This window comes from Ascaphus truei, chromosome 3, assembly GCF_040206685.1.
Source record: "Ascaphus truei isolate aAscTru1 chromosome 3, aAscTru1.hap1, whole genome shotgun sequence".
Taxonomy (NCBI): Eukaryota; Metazoa; Chordata; class Amphibia; order Anura; family Ascaphidae; genus Ascaphus; species Ascaphus truei.
Window position 1 is genome coordinate 7,965,740 of NC_134485.1, and position 18,794 is coordinate 7,984,533.

The 18,794-nt window shown below is 55.2% G+C and overlaps 1 protein-coding gene across 2 annotated transcripts in view; it reads right to left on the minus strand.

Annotated features, from left to right (window-relative positions):
• Positions 1-18,794, minus strand: part of ILDR1 (immunoglobulin like domain containing receptor 1) — a 98,877-nt gene that overhangs the window by 35,766 nt on the left and 44,317 nt on the right. The gene's annotated exons all lie outside the window — the stretch shown is intronic.

Below are 18,794 nucleotides of genomic sequence, written 5' to 3' on the forward strand. Positions count from 1 at the left end.
TGAAGACACTGACTGGCACCGAGTGTGAAGCAGGGGAACATGGGAGAAGCAGCGGCTCAGTGAGTGAAGACACTGACTGGCACTGAGTGTGAAGCAGGGGAGCCTGGGAGAAGGAGCGGCTCAGTGAGTGAAGACACTGACTGGCACTGAGTGTGAAGCAGGGGAACCTGGGAGAAGCAGCGGCTCCGTGAGTGAAGACACTGCCTGGCACCGAGTGTGAAGCAGGGGAACCTGGAAGAAGGAGCGGCTCAGTGAGTAAAGACACTGACTGGCACTGAGTGTGAAGCAGGGGAACCTGGGAGAAGCAGCAGCTCAGCGAGTGAAGACACTGACTGGCACTGAGTGTGAAGCAGGGGAACCTGGAAGAAGGAGCGGCTCAGTGAGTAAAGACACTGACTGGCACTGAGTGTGAAGCAGGGGAACCTGGGAGAAGCAGCGGCTCAGTGAGTGAAGACACTGCCTGGCACCGAGTGTGAAGCAGGGGAACCTGGGAGAAGGAGCGGCTCAGTGAGTGAAGACACTGACTGGCACTGAGTGTGAAGCAGGGGAACCTGGGAGAAGCAGCGGCTCAGTGAGTGAAGACACTGACTAGCACCGAGTGTGAAGCAGGGGAACCTGGGAGAAGCAGCGGCTCAGTGAGTGAAGACACTGACTGGCACTGAGTGTGAAGCAGGGGAGCCTGGGAGAAGGAGCGGCTCAGTGAGTGAAGACACTGACTGGCACTGAGTGTGAAGCAGGGGAACCTGGGAGAAGCAGCGGCTCCGTGAGTGAAGACACTGCCTGGCACTCAGTGTGAAGCAGGGGAACCTGCTCCTTGTGACCTTGGGCAAGTCACTTTATCTCCCTGTGCCTCCAAACCTGGGAAAACTTAATCGCCACACAAATCAGACGTGACAAAGTTACAAATCCAAGAACACTTTCAGCACGGAACATGGTTTGCAACACACACGGTAACCACAAATCCCCCAATAAGAGCCTAAGTATTACACTACCCCAATAACCAGAAACCTGGGGTGGGAAGGTATCCAACAGGACCACTGACGGTACTATAATATATGATAAACAGATATTGTTCAAAGTATCAGGCGGCTGTATGTGTGTTGTACAAGTAGTGGTGTAGAGCGTATACCTTATAGCAGGGGCACGCAAACTTATTTTGCTGCGCCCCCTTGCCTTGCTTCCTTTGTTCCTGCCCCCCCCCTCTTTTACCTCGTGTGGCGTCACGTGACCCACGGCATTACCAAGGCAACCATGATGTCACATGAACCTGCGGGGGTCATTTGACACTGCGTTGCCATGGTCACGCGTCCCGATCCGGCTGAATCTCGGTAAGTAGAGGTTGCCTCGGGAAAGAGTGCGGGACCTCTGCCACCGCCGCACCCCACCAACAAAAAAATTCTCGCGCCCCGCAGTTTGTGCACCACTGCCTTATAGTATTAAAGAGTTTCTCGTGTTTGAATTTTTGCGCTAAAGGGGGCGGCGTGAGAGCCGCGGTGTGTCATCACCAGGAGGAGAGACGTCACAGAGACGGGCTGACAATACACCGCTAAAATGTTATTATTTAGTTACATTGTTATTGTAATAAAGAAAATGGAACGTTGCAAAATGTGTAATATACGGAGGAAATATAGTGTAATATTTTGCTAAGAAACATGCTGTGCTATGTATGAAGGAAACTTATATTATGTGCAAGATTGTATATTTTCCAATAACAAAAATTTAAAAAAAAGAAAGGGGTAAGCAGCTGGGTAGAAAAATTATTCAGTGTGGCATTCCTGGTAAGAGCCTATAGTGCAGGGGCGGCCAACTCCAGTTCACAAGGGCCACTAACAGGTCAGGTTTTCAGGATATCCCTGCTTCAGCACAGGGGGCTCAATCTTCAACTGAGCCCCCTGTGCTGAAGCAGGGATATCCTTAAAACCTGACCAGTTGGTGGCTCTTGAGGACTGCAGTTGGCCACTCCTGCTATAGAGGTTATTTAATAAACCGATGACAGCGCTGACCAGAGCACCATCACATGGACGTGTCTACTGACGCCATAAACTGAGGTTTAAAAATAAATAAATTCCCCATTCAATCTGTGCATCAATACAATCTGCACACTGACACGTGATTAGCTAAGATGCAGATCAGTATGTGCATCAATACAATCTGCACACTGACACGTGATTAGCTAGGCTGCAGATCAGTATGTGCATCAATACAATCTGCACACTGACAGGTGATTAGCTAAGCTGCAGATCAATCTGTGCATCAATACAATCTGCACACTGACACGTGATTAGCTAAGCTGCAGATCAGTATGTGCATCAATACAATCTGCACACTGACACGTGATTAGCTAGGCTGCAGATCAGTATGTGCATCAATACAATCTGCACACTGACACGTGATTAGCTAGGCTGCAGATCAGTATGTGCATCAATACAATCTGCACACTGACACGTGATTAGCTAGGCTGCAGATCAGTATGTGCATCAATACAATCTGCACACTGACACGTGATTAGCTAGGCTGCAGATCAGTATGTGCATCAATACAATCTGCACACTGACAGGTGATTAGCTAGGCTGCAGATCAGTATGTGCATCAATACAATCTGCACACTGACAGGTGATTAGCTAAACTGCAGATCAATCTGTGCATCAATACAATCTGCACACTGACACGTGATTAGCTAGGCTGCAGATCAGTATGTGCATCAATACAATCTGCACACTGACACGTGATTAGCTAAGCTGCAGATCAGTATGTGCATCAATACAATCTGCACACTGACACGTGATTAGCTAAGCTGCAGATCAGTATGTGCATCAATACAATCTGCACACTGACACGTGATTAGCTAGGCTGCAGATCAATATGTGCATCAATACAATCTGCACACTGACACGTGATTAGCTAGGCTGCAGATCAGTATGTGCATCAATACAATCTGCACACTGACACGTGATTAGCTAAGCTGCAGATCAGTATGTGCATCAATACAATCTGCACACTGACACGTGATTAGCTAGGCTGCAGATCAGTATGTGCATCAATACAATCTGCACACTGACACGTGATTAGCTAGGCTGCAGATCAATATGTGCATCAATACAATCTGCACACTGACACGTGATTAGCTAGGCTGCAGATCAGTATGTGCATCAATACAATCTGCACACTGACACGTGATTAGCTAGGCTGCAGATCAGTATGTGCATCAATACAATCTGCACACTGACACGTGATTAGCTAAGCTGCAGATCAGTATGTGCATCAATACAATCTGCACACTGACACGTGATTAGCTAGGCTGCAGATCAGTATGTGCATCAATACAATCTGCACACTGACACGTGATTAGCTAAGCTGCAGATCAGTATGTGCATCAATACAATCTGCACACTGACACGTGATTAGCTAAACTGCAGATCAGTATGTGCATCAATACAATCTGCACACTGACACGTGATTAGCTAGGCTGCAGATCAATATGTGCATCAATACAATCTGCACACTGACACGTGATTAGCTAGGCTGCAGATCAGTATGTGCATCAATACAATCTGCACACTGACACGTGATTAGCTAAGCTGCAGATCAGTATGTGCATCAATACAATCTGCACACTGACACGTGATTAGCTAGGCTGCAGATCAGTATGTGCATCAATACAATCTGCACACTGACACGTGATTAGCTAGGCTGCAGATCAGTATGTGCATCAATACAATCTGCACACTGACACGTGATTAGCTAGGCTGCAGATCGATCCGTTCTCCTGTAATCGATCGCTGTGCTCTGGGTTATTTAATTCCGTTCTTGCACAGCATTATGGGAAATGTAATCCAGCAATATCATGTGACTGAGCAGTTACTGGATACCATTGGTTCACTGCTAGAGAGAGGGTGGGGCTCAAGAGCCACAGCCTATCGGAAGGGGAAGGGGGTGGGACTTTGAAAATGGTTTCTATAGAAACAAAAATGCTTCATACACTAGAAATATAAAGAATTGTGTTTTTTTTTGCAACAAGTATTTTGTCACAGGACAGAACGGGTTTATTACACACCGCACACGTAGGATATTGCTGGAACTGCCGCTTTAAGAACAACAATACATTCAAAATCCTATATGTGGTTTTTAATGCATCAGTTGTGTAGTATTAGATCAGGGGGGGGGCACAGACTATTAGAGCTGCGCCCCCCGCCCCCACCTGCTCCCTCCAGTCCTCGCACCCTCGTCACCTCTTTTGCCGGCAGCAGCGTTACATGACACCGCGTTGCCATGGCGACACGTCACACCAGCCTTCTGAATCAGTGACGTTGCAGAGGCCTCACGCGGTCCCCCGGCATTTAAATGCCTTGGGGAAGAGCGTGGGGCCTCTGCTAGTGCCCGCGCCCCCCCCCCAGGAAAATCCTGCGCCCCCCAGTTTGCACACCCCTGCTTTAGATCACACTTGCTGCACTTCCCCCCCCCCCCCCCCCACTCTTTTCGCCCTTTTTAATGCGTTTTCATGTATTCGGCTTCCTGGGGTTGCTATAGCAACCATTTAACAAAGGCACGTCACATCCTATTTTTGAAATAGGCGGCCATATTGTGAACCCCGGGAAGCAGGATCTTTGCCGCTCGATCTGAGGCTTAACGCCAAGCAACTGCTGTATCTATTAAACCCAACAACACATGCAAACCGTGTGACCCCTTCCAGGCAGCTCTCCATTAGGGTCAAAGCATCATCGGCGTCATTATAAAGCGCGGAATTATTCATGTCGCGGGGGGGGGTTTGGAAAAATATTTGAGACATGGAAGGAAATTGCCGGCAGTGAAGGGGTTAAACTTGGATTCAGACTCCGTTGACCACGTTCACTAAACAGTGCTATTCCGCCGCGAAAGACCCCACAGCCCAATCAAGTGAATGGGTCACAAAAAGGTGTATTCCGGAGGCAGGTATTATTGGATAGCACCATTTAGTCACCATGGCCCTTTATCTACCCAAGATATTTTGTTGTTATAGAAAAAAAAAATGATTTTAAAACCTTTATTTTGAAGCATGGAACATTGTGCCGGAGTTACTGTGCCTGCAACATGTTAAATAAAGAAATCACATCGCATTTGATACGGTTGCGAACCTTGCGCAGTGCGGCGCTCGTCATTCTGTGACTAAGCGTTCTGAACCGGTCTAATCAGCTGTAACCAGAGCCAGCCGAGCGGTGACACGCTCCGCAGAAACGTATGCACGGCAGCGGGGAGTGGGGCAGAGGAGACGGCTGGGGTAAGAGCATGCTACTCTCTGCAGAAACGTATGCACGGCAGCGGGGGAGGGGGGCAGAGCAGACGGCTGGGGTAAGAGCATGCTACTCTCTGCAGAAACGTATGCACGGCAGCGGGGAGTGGGGCAGAGGAGACGGCTGGGGTAAGAGCATGCTACTCTCTGCAGAAACGTATGCACGGCAGCGGGGGAGGGGGGCAGAGCAGACGGCTGGGGTAAGAGCATGCTACTCTCTGCAGAAACGTATGCACGGCAGCGGGGGAGTGGGGCAGAGCAGACGGCTGGGGTAAGAGCAAGCTACTCTCTGCAGAAACGTATGCACGGCAGCGGGGCAGTGGGGCAGAGGAGACGGCTGGGGTAAGAGCACGCTACTCTCTGCAGAAACATATGCACGGCAGCAGGTGAGTGGGGCAGAGCAGACGGCTGGGGTAAGAGCATGCTACTCTCTGCAGAAACATATGCACGGCAGCAGGGGAGTGGGGCAGAGCAGACGGCTGGGGTAAGAGCATGCTACTCTCTGCAGAAACGTATGCACGGCAGCGGGGGAGTGGGGCAGAGCAGACGGCTGGGGTAAGAGCATGCTACTCTCTGCAGAAACGTATGCACGGCAGCGGGGAGTGGGGCAGAGGAGACGGCTGGGGTAAGAGCATGCTACTCTCTGCAGAACCATATGCACGGCAGCGGGGGAGTGGGGCAGAGGAGACGGCTGGGGTAAGAGCATGCTACTCTCTGCAGAAACGTATGCACGGCAGCGGGGAGTGGGGCAGAGCAGACGGCTGGGGTAAGAGCATGCTACTCTCTGCAGAAACATATGCACGGCAGCAGGGGAGTGGGGCAGAGCAGACGGCTGGGGTAAGAGCATGCTACTCTCTGCAGAAACGTATGCACGGCAGCAGGGGAGTGGGGCAGAGCAGACGGCTGGGGTAAGAGCATGCTACTCTCTGCAGAAACGTATGCACGGCAGCGGGGGAGTGGGGCAGAGCAGACGGCTGGGGTAAGAGCATGCTACTCTCTGCAGAAACGTATGCACGGCAGCGGGGAGTGGGGCAGAGGAGACGGCTGGGGTAAGAGCATGCTACTCTCTGCAGAACCATATGCACGGCAGCGGGGGAGTGGGGCAGAGGAGACGGCTGGGGTAAGAGCATGCTACTCTCTGCAGAAACGTATGCACGGCAGCGGGGAGTGGGGCAGAGGAGACGGCTGGGGTAAGAGCATGATACTCTCTGCAGAAACGTATGCACGGCAGCGGGGGAGTGGGGCAGAGGAGGCGGCTGGGGTAAGAGCATGCTACTCTCTGCAGAAACGTATGCACGGCAGCGGGGGAGTGGGGCAGAGGAGGCGGCTGGGGTAAGAGCATGCTACTCTCTGCAGAAACGTATGCACGGCAGCGGGGAGTGGGGCAGAGGAGACGGCTGGGGTAAGAGCATGCTACTCTCTGCAGAAACGTATGCACGGCAGCGGGGAGTGGGGCAGAGGAGACGGCTGGGGTAAGAGCATGCTACTCTCTGCAGAAACGTATGCACGGCAGCGGGGGAGTGGGGCAGAGGAGACGGCTGGGGTAAGAGCATGCTACTCTCTGCAGAAACGTATGCACGGCAGCGGGGAGTGGGGCAGAGGAGACGGCTGGGGTAAGATCATGCTACTCTCTGCAGAAACGTATGCACGGGAGCGGGGCAGAGGAGACGGCTGGGGTAAGAGCATGCTACTCTCTGCAGAAACGTATGCACGGCAGCGGGGCAGAGGAGACGGCTGGGGTAAGAGCATGCTACTCTCTGCAGAAACGTATGCACGGCAGCGGGGGAGCGGGGCAGAGGAGACGGCTGGGGTAAGAGCATGCTACTCTCTGCAGAAACGTATGCACGGCAGCGGGGGAGTGGGGCAGAGGAGACGGCTGGGATAAGAGCATGCTACTCTCTGCAGAAACGTATGCACGGCAGCGGGGGAGTGGGGCAGAGGAGATGGCTGGGGTAAGAGCATGCTACTCTCTGCAGAAACGTATGCATGGCAGCGGGGAGTGGGGCAGAGGAGACGGCTGGGGTAAGAGCATGCTACTCTCTGCAGAACCATATGCACGGCAGCGGGGAGTGGGGCAGAGGAGACGGCTGGGGTAAGAGCATGCTACTCTCTGCAGAAACGTATGCACGGCAGTGGGAGAGTGGAGCAGAGGAGACGGCTGGGGTAAGAGCATGCTACTCTCTGCAGAAACGTATGCACGGCAGCGGGGGAGTGGGGCAGAGGAGACAGCTGGGGTAAGAGCATGCTACTCTCTGCAGAAACGTATGCACGGCAGCGGGGGAGTGGGGCAGAGGAGATGGCTGGGGTAAGAGCATGCTACTCTCTGCAGAAACGTATGCAAGGCAGCGGGGGAGTGGGGCAGAGGAGACGGCTGGGGTAAGAGCATGCTACTCTCTGCAGAACCATATGCACGGCAGCGGGGAGTGGGGCAGAGGAGACGGCTGGGGTAAGAGCATGCTACTCTCTGCAGAAACGTATGCACGGCAGTGGGAGAGTGGGGCAGAGGAGACGGCTGGGGTAAGAGCATGCTACTCTCTGCAGAAACGTATGCACGGCAGCGGGGGAGTGGGGCAGAGGAGACGGCTGGGGTAAGAGCATGCTACTCTCTGCAGAAACGTATGCACGGCAGCGGGGGAGTGGGGCAGAGGAGACAGCTGGGGTAAGAGCATGATACTCTCTGCAGAAACGTATGCACGGCAGCGGGGGAGTGGGGCAGAGGAGACGGCTTGGGTAAGAGCATGCTACTCTCTGCAGAAACGTATGCACGGCAGCGGGGGAGTGGGGCAGAGGAGGCGGCTGGGGTAAGAGCATGCTACTCTCTGCAGAAACGTATGCACGGCAGCGGGGGAGTGGGGCAGAGGAGACGGCTGGGGTAAGAGCATGCTACTCTCTGCAGAAACGTATGCACGGCAGCGGGGGAGTGGGGCAGAGGAGGCGGCTGGGGTAAGAGCATGCTACTCTCTGCAGAAACGTATGCACGGCAGCGGGGGAGTGGGGCAGAGGAGGCGGCTGGGGTAAGAGCATGCTACTCTCTGCAGAAACGTATGCACGGCAGCGGGGAGTGGGGCAGAGGAGACGGCTGGGGTAAGAGCATGCTACTCTCTGCAGAAACGTATGCACGGCAGCGGGGAGTGGGGCAGAGGAGACGGCTGGGGTAAGAGCATGCTACTCTCTGCAGAAACGTATGCACGGCAGCGGGGGAGTGGGGCAGAGGAGACGGCTGGGGTAAGAGCATGCTACTCTCTGCAGAAACGTATGCACGGCAGCGGGGAGTGGGGCAGAGGAGACGGCTGGGGTAAGATCATGCTACTCTCTGCAGAAACGTATGCACGGCAGCGGGGGAGCGGGGCAGAGGAGACGGCTGGGGTAAGAGCATGCTACTCTCTGCAGAAACGTATGCACGGCAGCGGGGCAGAGGAGACGGCTGGGGTAAGAGCATGCTACTCTCTGCAGAAACGTATGCACGGCAGCGGGGGAGCGGGGCAGAGGAGACGGCTGGGGTAAGAGCATGCTACTCTCTGCAGAAACGTATGCACGGCAGCGGGGGAGTGGGGCAGAGGAGACGGCTGGGATAAGAGCATGCTACTCTCTGCAGAAACGTATGCACGGCAGCGGGGGAGTGGGGCAGAGGAGATGGCTGGGGTAAGAGCATGCTACTCTCTGCAGAAACGTATGCATGGCAGCGGGGAGTGGGGCAGAGGAGACGGCTGGGGTAAGAGCATGCTACTCTCTGCAGAACCATATGCACGGCAGCGGGGAGTGGGGCAGAGGAGACGGCTGGGGTAAGAGCATGCTACTCTCTGCAGAAACGTATGCACGGCAGTGGGAGAGTGGAGCAGAGGAGACGGCTGGGGTAAGAGCATGCTACTCTCTGCAGAAACGTATGCACGGCAGCGGGGGAGTGGGGCAGAGGAGACAGCTGGGGTAAGAGCATGCTACTCTCTGCAGAAACGTATGCACGGCAGCGGGGGAGTGGGGCAGAGGAGATGGCTGGGGTAAGAGCATGCTACTCTCTGCAGAAACGTATGCAAGGCAGCGGGGGAGTGGGGCAGAGGAGACGGCTGGGGTAAGAGCATGCTACTCTCTGCAGAACCATATGCACGGCAGCGGGGAGTGGGGCAGAGGAGACGGCTGGGGTAAGAGCATGCTACTCTCTGCAGAAACGTATGCACGGCAGTGGGAGAGTGGGGCAGAGGAGACGGCTGGGGTAAGAGCATGCTACTCTCTGCAGAAACGTATGCACGGCAGCGGGGGAGTGGGGCAGAGGAGACGGCTGGGGTAAGAGCATGCTACTCTCTGCAGAAACGTATGCACGGCAGCGGGGGAGTGGGGCAGAGGAGACGGCTGGGGTAAGAGCATGCTACTCTCTGCAGAAACGTATGCACGCAGCGGGGGAGTGGGGCAGAGGAGACGGCTGGGGTAAGAGCATGCTACTCTCTGCAGAAACGTATGCATGGCAGCGGGGAGTGGGGCAGAGGAGACGGCTGGGGTAAGAGCATGCTACTCTCTGCAGAAACGTATGCACGGCAGCGGGGAGCGGGGCAGAGGAGACGGCTGGGGTAAGAGCATGCTACTGTCTGCAGAAACGTATGCACGGCAGCGGGGAGTGGGGCAGAGGAGACGGCTGGGGTAAGAGCATGCTACTCTCTGCAGAAACGTATGCACGGCAGCGGGGGAGTGGGGCAGAGGAGACGGCTGGGGTAAGAGCATGCTACTCTCTGCAGAAACGTATGCACGGCAGCGGGGGAGTGGGGCAGAGGAGACGGCTGGGGTAAGAGCATGCTACTCTGCAGAAACGTATGCACGCAGTGGGGGAGTGGGGCAGAGGAGACGGCTAAGGTAACAGCATGCTACTCTCTGCAGAAACGTATGCACGGCAGCGGGGGAGTGGGGCAGAGGAGACGGCTGGGGTAAGAGCATGCTACTCTCTGCAGAAACGTATGCACGGCAGCGGGGGAGTGGGGCAGAGGAGACGGCTGGGGTAAGAGCATGCTACTCTCTGCAGAAACGTATCCACGGCAGCGGGGAGTGGGGCAGAGGAGACGGCTGGGGTAAGAGCATGCTACTCTCTGCAGAAACGTATGCACGGCAGCGGGGGAGGGGGGCAGAGGAGGCGGCTGGGGTAAGAGCATGCTACTCTCTGCAGAAACGTATGCACGGAAGCGGGGGAGTGGGGCAGAGGAGACGGCTGGGGTAAGAGCATGCTACTCTCTGCAGAAACGTATGCACGGCAGCGGGGGAGTGGGGCAGAGGAGGCGGCTGGGGTAAGAGCATGCTACTCTCTGCAGAAACGTATGCACGGCAGCGGGGAGTGGGGCAGAGGAGACGGCTGGGGTAAGAGCATGCTACTCGCTGCAGAAACGTATGCACGCAGTGGGGGAGTGGGGCAGAGGAGACGGCTGGGGTAAGAGCATGCTACTCTCTGCAGAAACGTATGCACGGCAGCGGGGGAGTGGGGCAGAGGAGGCGGCTGGGGTAAGAGCATGCTACTCTCTGCAGAAACGTATGCACGGCAGCGGGGGAGCGGGGTAGAGGAGACGGCGGGGGTAAGAGCATGCTACTCTCTGCAGAAACGTATGCACGGCAGCGGGGGAGTGGGGCAGAGGAGACGGCTGGGGTAAGAGCATGCTACTCTCTGCAGAAACGTATGCACGGCAGCGGGGGAGCGGGGCAGAGGAGACGGCGGGGGTAAGAGCATGCTACTCTCTGCAGAAACGTATACACGGCAGCGGGGGAGTGGGGCAGAGGAGACGGCTGGGGTAAGAGCATGCTACTCTCTGCAGAAACGTATGCATGGCAGCGGGGAGTGGGGCAGAGGAGACGGCTGGGGTAACAAGCATGCTACTCTCTGCAGAAACGTATGCACGGCAGCGGGGGAGTGGGGCAGAGGAGACGGCTGGGGTAAGAGCATGCTACTCTCTGCAGAAACGTATGCACGGCAGCGGGGGAGTGGGGCAGAGGAGACGGCTGGGGTAAGAGCATGCTACTCTCTGCAGAAACGTATGCACGGCAGCGGGGGAGTGGGGCAGAGGAGACGGCTGGGGTAAGAGCATGCTACTCTCTGCAGAAACGTATGCACGGCAGCGGGGGAGTGGGGCAGAGGAGACGGCTGGGGTAAGAGCATGCTACTCTCTGCAGAAACGTATGCACGCAGGAAGGGAGTGGGGCAGAGGAGACGGCTGGGGTAAGAGCATGCTACTCGCTGCAGAAACGTATGCACGCAGTGGGGGAGTGGGGCAGAGGAGACGGCTGGGGTAAGAGCATGCTACTCGCTGCAGAAACGTATGCATGGCAGCGGAGGAGTGGGGCAGAGGAGACGGCTGGGGTAAGAGCATGCTACTCTCTGCAGAAACGTATGCATGGCAGCGGAGGAGTGGGGCAGAGGAGACGGCTGGGGTAAGAGCATGCTACTCTCTGCAGAAACGTATGCACGGCAGCGGGGAGTGGGGCAGAGGAGACGGCTGGGGTAAGAGCATGCTACTCTCTGCAGAAACGTATGCACGGCAGCGGGGGAGTGGGGCAGAGGAGACGGCTGGGGTAACAGCATGCTACTCTCTGCAGAAACGTATGCACGGCAGCGGGGAGTGGGGCAGAGGAGACGGCTGGGGTAAGAGCATGCTACTCTCTGCAGAAACGTATGCACGGCAGCGGGGGAGTGGGGCAGAGGAGACGGCTGGGGTAAGAGCATGCTACTCTCTGCAGAAACGTATGCACGGCAGCGGGGAGTGGGGCAGAGGAGACGGCTGGGGTAAGAGCATGCTACTCTCTGCATAAACGTATGCACGGCAGCGGGGAGTGGGGCAGAGGAGACGGCTGGGGTAAGAGCATGCTACTCTCTGCAGAAACGTATGCACGGCAGCGGGGGAGTGGGGCAGAGGAGACGGCGGGGGTAAGAGCATGCTACTCTCTGCAGAAACGTATGCACGGCAGCGGGGAGTGGGGCAGAGGAGACGGCTGGGGTAAGAGCATGCTACTCTCCGCAGAAACGTATGCATGGCAGCGGGGAGTGGGGCAGAGGAGGCGGCTGGGGTAAGAGCATGCTACTCTCTGCAGAAACGTATACACGGCAGCGGGGAGTGGGGCAGAGGAGACGGCTGGGGTAAGAGCATGCTACTCTCTGCAGAAACGTATGCACGGCAGCGGGGGAGTGGGGCAGAGGAGACGGCTGGGGTAAGAGCATGCTACACTCTGCAGAAACGTATGCACGGCAGCGGGGAGTGGGGCAGAGGAGACGGCTGGGGTAAGAGCATGCTACTCTCTGCAGAAACGTATGCACGGCAGCGGGGGAGCGGGGCAGAGGAGACGGCGGGGGTAAGAGCATGCTACTCTCTGCAGAAACGTATGCACGGCAGCGGGGGAGCGGGGCAGAGGAGACGGCGGGGGTAAGAGCATGCTACTCTCTGCAGAAACGTATGCACGGCAGCGGGGAGTGGGGCAGAGGAGACGGCTGGGGTAACAGCATGCTACTCTCTGCAGAAACGTATGCACGGCAGCGGGGGAGTGGGGCAGAGGAGACGGCTGGGGTAAGAGCATGCTACTCTCTGCAGAAACGTATGCACGGAAGCGGGGGAGTGGGGCAGAGGAGACGGCTGGGGTAAGAGCATGCTACTCTCTGCAGAAACGTATGCACGGCAGCGGGGAGTGGGGCAGAGGAGACGGCTGGGGTAAGAGCATGCTACTCTCTGCAGAAACGTATGCATGGCAGCGGGGAGTGGGGCAGAGGAGACGGCTGGGGTAAGAGCATGCTACTCTCTGCAGAAACGTATGCACGGCAGCGGGGAGTGGGGCAGAGGAGACGGCTGGGGTAAGAGCATGCTACTCTCTGCAGAAATGTATGCACGGCAGCGGGGAGTGGGGCAGAGGAGACGGCGGGGGTAAGAGCATGCTACTCTCTGCAGAAACGTATGCACGGCAGCGGGGGAGTGGGGCAGAGGAGACGGCGGGGGTAAGAGCATGCTACTCTCTGCAGAAACGTATGCACGGCAGCGGGGAGTGGGGCAGAGGAGACGGCTGGGGTAAGAGCATGCTACTCTCTGCAGAAACGTATGCACGCAGCGGGGGAGTGGGGCAGAGGAGACGGCTGGGGTAAGAGCATGCTACTCTCTGCAGAAACGTATGCACGGCAGCGGGGAGTGGGGCAGAGGAGACGGCTGGGGTAAGAGCATGCTACTCTCTGCAGAAACGTATGCACGGCAGCGGGGGAGTGGGGCAGAGGAGACAGCGGGGGTAAGAGCATGCTACTCTCTGCAGAAACGTATGCACGGCAGCGGGGAGTGGGGCAGAGGAGACGGCTGGGGTAAGAGCATGCTACTCTCTGCAGAAACGTATGCACGGCAGCGGGGGAGTGGGGCAGAGGAGACAGTGGGGGTAAGAGCATGCTACTCTCTGCAGAAACGTATGCACGGCAGTGGGGGAGTGGGGCAGAGGAGACGGCTGGGGTAAGAGCATGCTACTCTCTGCAGAAACGTATGCACGGCAGCGGGGGAGTGGGGCAGAGGAGACAGCGGGGGTAAGAGCATGCTACTCTCTGCAGAAACGTATGCACGGCAGCGGGGGAGTGGGGCAGAGGAGACGGCTGGGGTAAGAGCATGCTACTCTCTGCAGAAACGTATGCACGGCAGCGGGGAGTGGGGCAGAGGAGACGGCTGGGGTAAGAGCATGCTACTCTCTGCAGAAACGTATGCATGGCAGCGGGGGAGTGGGGCAGAGGAGACGGCTGGGGTAAGAGCATGCTACTCTCTGCAGAAACGTATGCACGGCAGCGGGGAGTGGGGCAGAGGAGACGGCTGGGGTAAGAGCATGCTACTCTCTGCAGAAACGTATGCACGGCAGCGGGGGAGCGGGGCAGAGGAGACGGCTGGGGTAAGAGCATGCTACTCTCTGCAGAAACGTATGCACGGCAGCGGGGGAGTAGGGCAGAGGAGGCGGCTGGGGTAAGAGCATGCTACTCTCTGCAGAAACGTATGCACGGCAGCGGGGGAGTGGGGCAGAGGAGACGGCTGGGGTAAGAGCATGCTACTCTCTGCAGAAACGTATGCACGGCAGCGGGGGAGTGGGGCACAGGAGACGGCTGGGGTAAGAGCATGCTACTCTCTGCAGAAACGTATGCACGGCAGCGGGGGAGTGGGGCAGAGGAGACGGCTGGGGTAAGAGCATGCTACTCTCTGCAGAAACGTATGCACGGCAGCGGGGGAGTGGGGCAGAGGAGACGGCTGGGGTAAGAGCATGCTACTCTCTGCAGAAACGTATGCACGGCAGCGGGGGAGTGGGGCACAGGAGACGGCTGGGGTAAGAGCATGCTACTCTCTGCAGAAACGTATGCACGGCAGCGGGGAGTGGGACAGAGGAGGCGGCTGGGGTAAGAGCATGCTACTCTCTGCAGAAACGTATGCACGGCAGCGGGGAGTGGGGCAGAGGAGACGGCTGGGGTAAGAGCATGCTACTCTCTGCAGAAACGTATGCACGGCAGCGGGGGAGTGGGGCAGAGGAGACGGCTGGGGTAAGAGCATGCTACTCTCTGCAATGCCAGAGTGGGCTAGCCCAGGGGCCCTCAACTCCCGTCATCAAGCCCCCCTCAACAGGTCAGCTAGTCAGGATATCCCAGCTTCAGCACAGCACGGCAGTCGAAGACTGAGCCTCTGATTGAGGCACCTGTGCTGAAGCAGAAACTGTTTGATCCACCTATGCTGTAGCATGCACCGATAGAGCTACCTGTGCTGAAGCAGGGACTGATTGAGCCACCTGTGCTGAAGCAGGTATATCCTGAAAAGCTGACTTGTTGGGGGGGCTTGAGCCCTGGAGTTGAGCCCCTTTACCCTAGGCCTCTGGACCATGGTCGTCTCCCTCGGAGCGAGACTGCTTTCTGAAGGGAGATACAGGTAATTAATAGCAGCGATATTGTGTTAGTTCTGTGGGGGTCATTCATTAAAACTGAGATAGTGCCGATGGAGGCCCTATCGCCCAGGAACTCCCATTAACTTCAATGGGAGTTCAGAGTGATAGTGCCCCGAATGGCACTATCAGAGCGTAATGAATTTACCCGTGTCTGTCTGCATTTCAGTTGCCGACATGCCCTTATATCCGTTTTGCACGCAGGCCGGATTTACTGCGCCGGCTTCTACCTTCGGACACCTTCTGTGCCGGATGACGCCTGTGGCCCTATACGGGCAGTAAGGGATCTTCCAGCGCTGAAAGGGGTTGTATGACAGAAGACTGCACAGTTAATACGGCCCAGTATCTATATAAACACACCCCCACCACGCTCCCCACCTCCTCCCCACACACACACACCATATAATGAGAGAGAAAGGGAAATCAAACACCAAAAACCCATTGAAAAGACCAATATAAACAAACACAAAAATCAGTAATAAAACTATAAGACCTCGGTATGCGCGTGCAAACAGAGACCAGGGTCCCATACATCTAATGCGAACATGAAATCCTACAGACCATCCCAGGAAGTCCCGAAACATATAGTGTGTGATATTGTGCGTGTGTGTGATAGGGTGTGTGAGTGTGATGGTAAGTGTGATGGTGTGTGTGTGAGTGAGTGTGATGGTGTGTGTTTGAGTGAGTGTGATGGTGTGTGTGTGAGTGAGTGTGATGGTGTGTGTGTGAGTGTGATGGTGTGTGTGTGAGTGAGTGTGATTGTGTGTGTGTGTGAGTGAGTGTGATGGTTTGTGTGTGAGTGAGTGTGATGTGTGTGTGTGTGTAAGTGAGTGTGATGGTGTGTGTGAGTGAGTGTGATGGTGTGTGTGTAAGTGAGTGTGATGGTGTGTGAGTGAGTGTGATGGTGTGTGAGTGAGTGTGATGGTGTGTGTGAGTGAGTGTGATGGTGTGTGTGTGTGAGTGTGATGGTGTGTGTGAGTGAGTGTGATGGTGTGTGTGAGTGAGTGTGATGGTGTGTGTGTGAGTGAGTGTGATGGTGTGTGTGTGAGTGTGATGGTGTGTGTGTGAGTGAGTGTGATTGTGTGTGTGTGTGATAGGGTGTGTGAGTGTGATGGTAAGTGTGATGGTGTGTGTGTGAGTGAGTGTGATGGTGTGTGTTTGAGTGAGTGTGATGGTGTGTGTGTGAGTGAGTGTGATGGTGTGTGTGTGAGTGTGATGGTGTGTGTGTGAGTGAGTGTGATTGTGTGTGTGTGTGAGTGAGTGTGATGGTTTGTGTGTGAGTGAGTGTGATGTGTGTGTGTGTGTAAGTGAGTGTGATGGTGTGTGTGAGTGAGATGGTGTGTGTGTAAGTGAGTGTGATGGTGTGTGAGTGAGTGTGATGGTGTGTGAGTGAGTGTGATGGTGTGTGTGAGTGAGTGTGATGGTGTGTGTGTGTGAGTGTGATGGTGTGTGTGAGTGAGTGTGATGGTGTGTGTGAGTGAGTGTGATGGTGTGTGTGAGAGTGAGTGTGATGGTGTGTGTGTGAGTGTGATGGTGTGTGTGTGAGTGTGATGGTGTGTGTGTGAGTGAGTGTGATTGTGTGTGTGTGTGTGTGTGTGAGTGAGTGTGATGGTGTGTGTGTGAGTGAGTGTGATGGTGTGTGTGAGTGAGTGTCATTGTGTGTGTGTGAGTGAGTGTGATGGTGTGTGTGTGAGTGTGATGGTGTGTGTGTGAGTGAGTGTGATGGTGTGTGTGTGAGTGAGTGTGATGGTGTGTGTGAGTGTGATGGTGTGTGTGAGTGTGATGGTGTGTGTGAGTGTGATGGTGTGTGTGAGTGAGTGTGATGGTGTGTGAGTGAGTGTGATGGTGTGTGTGAGTGTGATGGTGTGTGTGTGAGTGTGATGGTGTGTGTGTGAGTGTGTGAGTGTGATGGTGTGTGTGAGTGAGTGTGATGGTGTGTGTGTGTGAGTGTGATGGTGTGTGTGTGTGTGAGTGAGTGTGATGGTGTGTGTGTGAGTGAGTGTGATGGTGTGTGTGTGTGTGAGTGAGTGTGATGGTGTGTGTGAGTGAGTGTGATGGTGTGTGTGTGTGTGTGTGTGATGGCGTGTGTGTGAGTGAGTGTGATGGTGTGTGTGAGTGAGTGTGATGGTGTGTGTGTGTGTGATGGTGTGTGTGTGTGTGATTGTGTGTGTGAGTGAGTGTGATGGTGTGTGTGTGCGTGAGTGTGATGGTGTGTGTGAGTGTGATGGTGTGTGTGAGTGTGATGGTGTGTGTGAGTGAGTGTGATGGTGTGTGTGAGTGTGATGGTGTGTGTGAGTGTGATGGTGTGTGTGTGAGTGTGATGGTGTGTGTGAGTGTGATGGTGTGTGTGTGTGAGTGTGATGGTGTGTGTGTGTGTGAGTGAGTGCGATGGTGTGTGTGAGTGAGTGTGATGGTGTGTGAGTGAGTGTGATGGTGTGTGTGTGAGTGAGTGTGATGGTGTGTGAGTGAGTGTGATGGTGTGAGTGAGTGTGATGGTGTGTGTGAGTGAGTGTGATGGTGTGTGTGAGTGAGTGTGATGGTGTGTGTGAGTGTGATGGTGTGTGTGTGTGTGATGGTGTGTGTGTGATGGTGTGTGTGTGAGTGTGATGGTGTGTGTGTGTGTGATGGTTTGTGTGTGAGTGTGATGGTGTGTGTGAGTGAGTGTGATGGTGTGTGTGAGTGAGTGTGATGGTGTGTGTGAGTGTGATGGTGTGTGTGTGAGTGTGATGGTGTGTGTGTGTGTGATGGTGTGTGTGTGAGTGTGATGGTGTGTGTGAGTGAGTGTGATGGTGTGTGTGTGAGTGTGATGGTGTGTGATGGTGTGTGTGAGTGTGATGGTGTGTGTGAGTGTGATGGTGTGTGTGAGTGAGTGTGATGGTGTGTGTGAGTGTGATGGTGTGTGTGTGTGTGAGTGAGATGGTGTGTGTGAGTGTGATGGTGTGTGTGTGTGTGTGAGTGTTATGGTGTGTGTGTGTGTGAGTGAGTGCGATGGTGTGTGTGAGTGAGTGTGATGGTGTGTGAGTGAGTGTGATGTGTGTGTGAGTGAGTGTGATGGTGTTTGAGTGAGTGTGATGGTGTTTGAGTGAGTGTGATGGTGTGTGAGTGTGATGGTGTGTGTGAGTGAGTGTGATGGTGTGTGTGTGTGTGTGTGTGTGTGTGATGGTGTGTGTGTGATGGTGTGTGTGTGTGTGTGAGTGTGATGGTGTGTGTGTGTGAGTGTGATGGTGTGTGAGTGAGTGTGATGGTGTGTGTGAGTGAGTGTGATGGTGTGTGAGTGAGTGTGATGGTGTGTGAGTGAGTGTGGTGGTGTGTGTGAGTGAGTGTGATGGTGTGTGTGTGAGTGTGATGGTGTGTGAGTGTGATGGTGTATGTGAGTGAGTGTGATGGTGTGAGTGAGTGTGATGGTGTGTGTGAGTGTGATGGCTGTGTGTGAGTGTGATTGTGTGTGGAGTGTGTGATGTGTGTGTGTGAGTGTGATGGTGTGAGTGAGTGTGATGGTGTGTGTGAGTGAGTGTGATGGTGTGTGTGAGTGAGTGTGATGGTGTGTGTGAGTGTGATGGTGTGTGTGAGTGTGATGTGTGTGTGAGTGAGTGTGATGGTGTGTGTGAGTGTGAGTGTGATGGTGTGTGTGAGTGTG